General features: G+C 45.5%; 1 non-coding gene and 1 pseudogene across 1 annotated transcript; one reads left to right on the forward strand and one right to left on the reverse strand.

Moving 5' to 3' along the window:
- Positions 1 to 4,587: 4,587 nt before the first annotated feature.
- On the reverse strand, positions 4,588 to 4,661 carry Trnat-ugu (transfer RNA threonine (anticodon UGU)). Its single transcript has one exon. It is a non-coding gene; the product is annotated as a tRNA-Thr (tRNA).
- A 5,019-nt stretch (positions 4,662 to 9,680) lies between these two features.
- LOC126097810 (5S ribosomal RNA) lies at positions 9,681 to 9,798 on the forward strand (annotated as a pseudogene).
- Positions 9,799 to 10,363: the final 565 nt, after the last annotated feature.

The following is a 10,363-nucleotide window of genomic DNA, read 5'->3' on the forward strand; positions in this document are numbered from 1 at the left end:
ATATTTGAACGTTCAGCAGGGGCAGTTGAATTTAGTGAAACTAAACTTCTAAATGTTGTTGTTTGTAGGTCCCTTAATTCTGACGTCAGAGCGTCCACTCCAGTCCGTGGTGGTGACACATCGTGGTACGAACCACGCACCGCCTTTTGTAATATCCAGGGGATCGGCTAATCGCGATGACTTCAGTGAAATTATGGTCTTCGACTAAAGTCATTTCTGTCTGTAACACTGTGTATCTTTTCCAGTTACCTTCCAGCAATATATTGTCGCAATTCATGTATTGAAGTTTCAGCGAGCTATGTTAGTCGGCAGTTACACATCACGTGAAAGTTGCTTTCGTCATTAACTTTTTTTAACTACTACAGCTCTTCATGATAGCCATAGTGGCTACTCTTGCGAACCGAGTATGTGAAACAAATGGAAAATTTAATAATGAACAGGCTGTTACATGCGGCAGCGCTCGCCGCCAGTAGCTTTGTTACGATAAGCGATAGTGTTTAAGCGAGCTAGTAATGTATAAACGCCTGTGCATATATAGTGGTGTAGAGCCATATAGACCTATGTATCAAAAATGTATGTAGTGCCAGTATGTGGATGCATAATTAATGTGTGTCTTTATTTTGCTGTATGTCGAACCTGAAAGCATTCATTATGTTTTCTCCTTTTATTTAAAAGATTCCTCGATTCGTTACATTAGACAGAACTAGAGTTTTTAGGGGTTCCTCTCGTCCACCTAGTACTGGATGTGAAATTTTGCCACCAAGGAACACAACATCAATCTTTTGTTCCTTTCATTTCAAAGCGATATAGTGCATTTATTTTTCTTCCATTCTCAAAGACGACTAATCTGTTACTTACGGTACTGGCCATTAAAATTGCTACACCACGAAGATGACGTGCTACAAACGCGAAATTTAACCGACAGGAAGAAAATGCTGTGATATGCAAATGATTAGCTTTTCAGAGCATTCACACAAGTTGGCGTCGATGGCGACACCTACAACGTGCTGACACGAGGAAAGTTTCCAACCGATTTCTCATACACAAACAGCAGTTGACCGGCGTTGCCTGGTGAAACGTTGTTGTGATGCCTCGTGTAAGGAGGAGAAATGTTAACCATCACGTTTCCGACTTTGATAAACGTCGGATTGTAGTCTATCGCGATTGCGGTTTATCGTATCGCGACATTGCTGCTCGCGTTGGTCGAGATCCAATGACTGTTAGAAGAATATGGAATCGGTGGGTTCAGGAGGGTAATACGGAACGCCGTGCTGGATGCCAATGACCTCGTATCACTAGCAGTCGAGATGACAGGCATCTTATCTGCATAGCTGTAACGGATCGTGCAGCCACGTCTCGATCCCTGAGTCAATAGATGGCGACGTTTGCAAGACAACAACCATCTGCACGAAGAGTTCGACGACGTTTGCAGCAGCATGGACTATCAGCTCGGAGACCATGGCTCCGGTTACCCTTGACGCTACATCACAGACAGGAGCGCCTGCGATGGTGTACTCAACGACGAACCTGGGTGCACGAATGGCAAAACGTCAATTTTTCGGATGAATCCAGGTTCTGTTTACAGCATCATGATGGTCGCATCCGTGTTTGGCGACATCGCGGTGAACGCACATTGGAAGCGTGTATTCGTCATCGCCATACTGGCGTATCACTCGGCGTGATTATATGGGATGCCATTCGTTACACGCATCGGCCGCCTCTTGTTCGCATTGACGACACTTTGAACAGTGGACGTTACATTTCAGATGTGTTACGACCTGTGGCTCTACCCTTTATTCGAACCCTGCGAAACCCTACATTTCAGCAGGATAATGCACGACCGCATGTTGCAGGTCCTGTACGGGCCTTTCTGGATACAGAAAATGTTCGACTGCTGCCCTGACCAGCACGTTCTCCAGGTCTCTCACCAATTGAAAACTTCTGGTCAATGGTGGTCGAGCAATTGGCTCGTCACAATACTCCTGCCACTACTCTTGATGAACTGTGGTATCGTGTTGAAGCTGCAAGGGCAGCTGTACCTCTACACGCCATCCAAGCTCTGTTTGACTCAATGCCCAGGCGCATCAAGGCCGTTATTAAGGCCAGAGGTGATTATTCTGGGTACTGATGTCTCAGGATCTATGCACCCAAATTGGGTGAAAACGTAATCACATCTCAGTTCTAGTATAATATATTTGTCCAATGAATACCCGTTTATGATCTGCATTTCTTCTTGGTGTAGCAATTTTAATGGCCAGTAGTGTACATAGTCACTTAATAGATCTTAATCAAACGCACGCTCACCAAAAGCCTCCCACGTTCCATATGTAAACGTATGACGTCTGTCAGTTTGTAGTACAGCCTTTTAACAAAACTGTAGTGAGTCTCCGTGCGTCTCGGAAGTAGTGAGAGTCGCGTGACGCCCAGCGTGTAAAATGCAACAGATTTGTGAGTCTTCTATTGTCTATACGGTTCTTAAGACCTCATGACGTTCTACATCTAAGTTTTGGAGGACCCGAGACTGCCCCGAGGTTTGTTGGGTTCGAGAAGCTTTCGCAATTCGAGCCCTCTTAGAACTACATGCTACATCGGACTTATTTGCAAGGCTTGTCGTAATAGTTTTAAATATCGTTCTCGTACTTACCGTGGTATTTTGTTGTTGTATCTCCAGGTAAGTCAAATTATGTAGCAACCCCCCTCCCTCCTTTTTCTATGTTCCCTCCCTCCATCGGCTCCCCCTTTTTCTTTTCCTCTCCTCCGCCCTTTTTCCCTTCAAAGGTGCAGGTCCTCCCCCCCCCCCCCCCGCCCCCGCCGTGTCGCCTGTATAGACCTGTCATAAGTGAGCGTTCAGTGTTGTGCGTTCCCTGGCAGTGTTGCGAACAGCCGCCATACTGTCGCTAGTTGTGTTTGTTATCTCGTGCGAACAGAAACCAGGCTGTCTCCGTGTTTTTTAATTGTGCCTGTGTGTCGTCATCCGCACTCTCACCGCAGTGCTTTTAGATTTTAAATGCTACAACTTACCGCCATTTTACAGTTTTTTACAATGTTGCCGTTTTATTGCCTGTTTTTCTTGTTTGTTTCTATTCTCATTATGTTTTTTAACTTTTCTGTAGGCTGTAGAGCAGCGTATTACGCTGCTGCCAATAAAGAAAAAAATTGTTTAGCAATTCAAGATCATAATCTGCGCGCACTATGACATTGGATTTGCACTGTAACAGAATAATCTATTGTCACTAGAGTCACCTATAATCGGGCAAGCGCCGTCTGCATCACACTCACGTATACCATATTTCAATATATTACTAACACTCAAAAAGGTACAACTTTCTAAAGTATCTAATGTCTTCCTCAGTGTTCAAGCTATCTTCATACCAAATTTCAATGACCGAGCGCGGTGGCGTAGTGGCTAGCACACTGGACTCGCATTCGGGTGGACGACGGTTCAATCCCGCGTCCAGCCATCCTGATTTAAGTTTTCCGTGATTTCTCTAAATCGCTCAGGGCAAATACCGGGATTGTTCCTTTGAAAGGACGCGGCCGACTTCCTTCCCCGTCCTTCCCTAATCCGATGAGACCGATGACCACGCTCTCCTTCCCCAAACAACCCAACCCCAAATTTCAATGGAATCGGTTCGGTGGTAGAATCGTCAAAACGTGACAGAGTTACTTTGGTATTCAATAATATTGGTGTTAGCATGGAAGTCGGGTAAACACGTTGAGAATTGAATAGGCCTTGTGTTTATTACGCTGAATCATACTATGTATAACATGTCAACCAAGAAAAGCATTTTCACAAATGTGATAACGTTCCAAGGTGAAAGAGTAAGTAGCTTTATCAAGGAGTAAACTTTTTTCCTTAATCCGGGTGATATTCTTCAAATCAATAAATATCTTGTACTATATGCTTTTAAGGTGGCCTATATTTTCTTCCTCAGGGCTCAAGCTGTCTTATCAGATTTCATGGATATCGGTTCAGCGGTTTAGTCATGAAAACGTAACAGACAGAGTTACTTTCGGATTTATAATATTAGTACGTATGTACAACAGTCTTCTGTGACTTCTAAATGTCCGTGGCGTAATAAGAAATACTGAAAAGGCTGTAAACGGAATAATACAGTCAAATTTTCCATCTTCCTCAGCTGTAACCTGTTTCGGCGTTTAAGTGAACGTCAGATAGCCCGTGCTGTTGTGCCTCTTGATCGCTGTGGAGTAGTCTTCTTCACTGATCAACAGTTGCATCTCCACACGGATCATTATCCGTAATAGGGAAGTTCACCTGAGAACCGTATAAACTCCTTAGCCGCTCATAACTTCAAAGATTGTTTATGGTTTTGAAACAAAATAGAAGTTTTACTTTTTAGAAAGGCTCATTAAAATTTCATTAACAGCTCGTTCTGATCCTTTGAATTTATTTCGTCGGAGGTACGGGGCTTCCCAGCAATGAGAACATGTATTGTTGAATCCCACAAACCAAAAGAGACATGTCACTAGCAGCTAAACTCTATATGTCATGAAATTACGATGAGATGAACACCCTTAGCTGTTTACAGGCGTTGGCATACGTCAACGGGGACAGATGAAAATGTGTGCCCCGACCGGGACTCGAACCCGGGATCTCCTGCTTACATGGCAGACGCTCTATCCATCTGAGCCACCGAGGTCATAGACGATAACGCGACTGCAGGGATGTATCTCTGGCACGCCTCCCTCTAAATTCACATTCTCATCGTATTGTCCCGAACTACATTCGTGGTGCCCCCGCCCATTATACTCATTACTCGCAGCGCGTTGCCGATTCCCGTAAGAGTTCGCGCTCTGTTTGTGGATTCGCACAGAAGAAGAAGATGGTCAAGTGGCCGGTGAGCCTTAACTATATATACACGAAGATGGTATCTGTTCTTTCGGACATGTCCGATAGAACAGATACCAACGGTGACCGTGCAGCTCGTTAGAATGAAATTACAATGAAATGAACACCCTTAGCTGCTTACAGGTGTTGGCATACGTCAACGGGGACAGATGAAAATGTGTGCCCCGACCGGGACTCAACCCGGGATCTCCTGCTTACATGGCAGACGCTCTATCCATCTGAGCCACCGAGGTCATAGACGATAACGCGACTGCAGGGATGTATCTCTGGCACGCCTCCCTCGAAACTCACATTCTCAACGTATTGTCCCGAACTACATTCGTGGTGCCCCCGCCCATTATACTCATTACTCGCAGCGCGTTGCCGATTCCCATAAGAGTTCGGGCACTGTTTGTGCATTCGCACAGAAGAAGAAGATGGTCAAGTGGCCGGTGAGCCTTAACTATATATACACGAAGATGGTATCTGTTCTTTCGGACATGTCCGATAGAACAGATACCAACGGTGACCGTGCAGCTCGTTAGAATGAAATTACAATGAAATGAACACCCTTAGCTGCTTACAGGCGTTGGCATACGTCAACGGGGACAGATGAAAATGTGTGCCCCGACCGAGACTCGAACCAGGGATCTCCTGCTTACATGGCAGACGCTCTACCAATCTGAGCCAACGAGGACACAGAGGATAGCGCGACTGCAGGGTTCGAGTCCCGGTCGGGGCACACAGTTTCATCTGTCCCCGTTGACGTATGCCAACGCCTGTAAGCAGCTAAGGGTGTTCATTTCATTGTAATTTCATTCTAACGAGATGCATGGTCATCTTAGTATCTATATTTCACTACTTATACCTTGCCACTTTTTTTCTTTCTGTGTTGTGCACCTGTATTACGAAAATTTTCAAGTAGGCGTGAATTCCTAAGGGGCCAAACTGCTGAGATCATCGGTCCTTAGACTTACACACTACTTAAGCTAACTTCTGCTAAGAGCCGCACATACACCCATGCCCGAGGGAAGACTCGAACCTCGGGCGGGAGGGCCGCACAATCCGTGACATGGCGCCTCAAACCGCGCAGCCACACCGCACGGCCTGTGTTAAGATTTGGTGGAGATACGAGAGTATCCAGTATTTAGTTTTCTTTCCGACAGCAGATATTTCGTTGTAACTAATATACCTCCCGCGAGCGCTAAGTTGCTCTCTTCACGTAAAAGACTCGCGTCGGCCCTCCTTGTACGAATTTCATCAGGCGCGCCTCCAGTGTGCGAAAGATTCGTCGCTTGTTTGCCTTCAGACTGTGGGGGGCGGAAGGTTGCCCTGCCGCGGGGAGTCGCTGGCTGGCGAAATTAAATCCCGCTCCTACCTCTTCCTGCGGATACCAATTACGAAGTTAAACTTGTGGAACGCAAGTACGGGAGTTCCCTCAATAGGACGAGCTGCTGGCCTGTTTGAGGCAGCCATCGATTGCCCCAAAAGCCGGATTAACTTTTATTAAGTTCTGTTTCCTTGCCTCTCTGGAGCCCCAGTGCTGGAACGCCACTCCGTCTTCTTTTCACTATTTCATTTTCTCCCGCCTCGCGAGCCGCTCTGCCGGGCGCTTCTGTTGCACGTCCTGGCTAGATTGTCTGTGAACGTTTCGTGATGTAATCAACGGGACTCGTTCCGAATTCTAAACACTAACCGCCACGCCATTGTAACTGACAAAAAGTTAGTTGAACCAAGCAGTGTATTTTGTCAGCAGACGTAAGTCACGCCTCATCACAATAATTTCCTTATTCCCTTTCGGAAAACACCCCGATAATGTTTTTTGTCAGAGACGACAAAGGACTCGGAAAAGCAGTTGACTGGAATAGGTAGTCTGTGGAGGTATGTACCGTCTATGCAACTAACTGAAGGCAGTTTGTTTACTGCCATATAGTTTCGTTTCTTTTATTTCGGAAACATCATCAGTGGCGTGTAATGCACGTTTCCTTTTATACATACAATAAATGTATTATATTGTAGATATAATGTGCTGCTATTTTACTTTTGTCTTGTTTTTCTCTTGTTTTTATATTAGAATCAACTACTGTAGCACAATTTCGTAATGTGAACTTATTGCTCGGTGTTACTTGCGATTTTCCGCGCTGTTAACTCATGCGTGTGGTCATGGACATGTATTCGTTAGTTTGCATACTCCAGCTGGCCGATTTCTGGCGTTCTTTCACCCACATTATTTAAATCTTATATATCACTTGCACTTTCCATTTTGTGATCAACATATGTGTGTTTTCGATGCGTAGGGTTGCCGACTGTTGTGTGTCCTTTGTTTGTGTTTTGGTTTGATAGCTTTCATTTGCTGTGTGTATGTGTGTGTGTGTGTGTGTGTGTGTGTGTGTGTGTGTGTTGTTTGGTGTCTGATCATGCTAGCGACCAAAACAATAACAAACCGAAATGTAACCAGGATGCGCTCTCTCTCTCTCTCTCTCTCTCTCTCACTCTCTCTCTCTCTCTCTCTCTCTCTCTCTCTCCCACAGACACACACACACACACACACACACACACACACACACACACACAACAAATGGAAACTATCAAATCATAACACAACAAGCCGGCCGTTGTGACCGAACGGTTCTAGGCGCTACAGTCTGGAACCGCGCGACCGGTAAGGTCGCAGGTTCGAATCCTGCCTCGGGCATGGATGTGTGTCATGTCCTTAGGCTAGTTAGGTTTAAGTAGTTCTAAGTTCTAGGGGACTGATGACCTCAGAAGTTAAGTCCCATAGTGCTCAGAGCCATTTGATCCATTTTGAACCACAACACAACACAAACAAAAGACAGATAAACACACAACAACAAATGGTTCAAATGGCTCTGAGCACTATGGGACTTAACATCTGCGCTCATCAGTCCCCTAGAACTTAGAAGTACGTAAACATAACTAACCTAAGGACATCACACACATCCATGCCCAAGGCAGGATTCGAACCTGCGACCGTAACGGTCGCGCGGTTCCAGACTGAAGGGCCTAGAAGCGCTCGGGCACAACGGCCGGCCACACCACAACAGTTGGCAACAGTACACTCCCAAAACACACGTATGTTGATCACATAATGGAAAGTGCAATTGATGTATGCGATGTGAAAAATGTGGGTGAAAGAACGCCAGAAATCGGCCAGCTGGAGTATGGGAACTATCGAATACATCTCCAGGACCACACGCATGAGTTAACAGCACGTAAAATCGTAACACCGAACCATAAGTTCAGATTAAGAAATTTGTGTTACAAAAGTTGATCCTAACCTAAAAAAAGAGAAAAACATGACAAAATATAATATAGCAGCATATTATGTCTACCACATAATACATCTATTGTATGTACAAAAGGTAACATGTATTACAGGCCACTGATGTTTTTGTTGTGGTCTTCAGTACCGAGACTGGTCTGATGCAGCTCTCCATGCTACTCTATCCTGTGCAAGCTGCTTCACCTCCCAGTACGTACTGCAGCCTGCATCCTTCTGAATCTGCTTAGTGTATTCATCTCTTGGTCTCCCTCTACGATTTTTACCCTCCACGCTGCCCTCCAATACTAAATTGGTGATCCCTTGATGCCTCAGAATATGTCCTACCAACCGATCCCTTCTTCTATTCAAGTTGTGCCACAAACTCCTCTTCTCCCCAATTCTATTCAATACCTCCTCATATGTGATCTACCCATCTAATCTTCAGTATTCTTCTGTAACACCACATTTTGAAAGCTTCTATTCTCTTCTTGTCCAAACTATTTACCGTCCATGTTTCACATCCATACATGGCTACACTCCATACAAATACTTTCAGAAACGACTTCCTGACACTTAAATCTATATTCGATGTTAACAAATTTCTCTTCTTCAGAAACGCTTTCCTTGCCATTGCCAGTCTACTGATGATGCTTCCCAAATAAAAGAAGCGAAACGCGTATGGCAATAAACAAAGTGCTTTCAGTTAGTTCCATAGACGGTACATGCCTTCAGGAATTTAAAGCAACTAAGGGAAAGACGGAAAAAATGATGGGAATAGGTAGTGTTCAAAGAAGTTATAAGATGGACATCGACAATTGTGAAACAAGGGTAAAGGTATGTAATCGATTGAAATCAGCCAGTGCTGTGCGAATTAGATTATGAAATGAGGCCCTAGAAGTAAACTCTAACAACAGGCCCTGACGTATCCATCTGTACCCACCGACCACCGTGTCATCCTCTGCCAATGACATCATCCGATGCGGTGCAGAGGGGCGTGGAGACAGCGCAGCGCTCTCCCGGCCGTAGTCAGTTTTCGAGACCTGGAGTTGCTAATGTCGAGCAGCTTCTCATTTGGTCCCACGAGAGTGAATGCACTCTGTTCCAATTCTTCCGCCAACGGAAAATCCCTGGCAGTACCGGAAATCGATTCCGGATCAGGGAGACAGACGAGGCACTAAAGGTAATAGATGATTTTTGTTACATGAGCTCTAAAATAACTGATGATGGCCCCGAAGTAGAGAGGCTACAAAATGCAGACGCACTAACAAGAAGAGGTTTTCTAAAAGTATTTGTCTGGAGAGCAAAACTGTACGGAAGTGAAACGTCGACGATAAACTGTTCAGACAAGAGGAGGATAGAAGCTTTTGAAATGTAGTGCTGCAGTAGCAGGCTCAAGATTAGATGAGTAGATCGAGATGAAGAAGTAGGAACCAAATTGCGGTGAATTTGCTGGACAATTTGACTAAAAGAAGAAATATGTTGACAGGACACATCCTTGGCATCAAGGAAGCGTTAATTTGTTAATTAAGGGAAGTAGGGGTGAAGGACGCCAACGGCCTTGCCGCAATGGTAACACCGGTTCCTGTCAGATCACCAAAGTTAAGCGCTGTTGGGCTGGGCTAGCACTTGGATGGGTGACCATTCGGTCAGCCGAGCGCTGTTGGCAAGTGGGGTGCACTCAGCCCTTGTGAGGCAAACTGAGGAACTCCTTGACAGAGAAGCAGCGGCTCTGGTCTCGGAAACTAACATACGGTCGGGAGAGTGGTGTGCTGACCACATGCCCCTCCATATCTGCATCCAGTGACGCCTATGGACTGAGGATAACACGGCGGCCGGTCTGTATACTTGGGCCTTCAAGGCCTGTTCGAGAGGAGTTTAGTTTATTTTTAGGGGTGCAGGAACGGATAAAAACTGCGGAGGGATTCCAGGGCTAGGATCTCGAATACAACAAGCGGGTTCAAATGCCATGGGTTGCAGCTGTTATACAGAGATCGCTGTAACGATAGAGTGGCGTGTACAGCTGCATCCAAATAGTGAATAATAATGTTGTTTTATCCGTGGAGGGGGTGGGGGTCGGCTTGTTGAACTCTGTGACCCGGGGAGGGGGTGGGGGTCGGCTTGTTGAACTCTGTGACCCCATGGGTTGCAGCTGTTATACAGAGATCGCTGTAACGATAGAGTGGCGTGTACAGCTGCATCCAAATAGTCAATAATAATGTTGTTTTATCCGT

The sequence above is a fragment of the Schistocerca cancellata genome, chromosome 1 (assembly GCF_023864275.1).
Source record: "Schistocerca cancellata isolate TAMUIC-IGC-003103 chromosome 1, iqSchCanc2.1, whole genome shotgun sequence".
Classification (NCBI taxonomy): domain Eukaryota; kingdom Metazoa; phylum Arthropoda; class Insecta; order Orthoptera; family Acrididae; genus Schistocerca; species Schistocerca cancellata.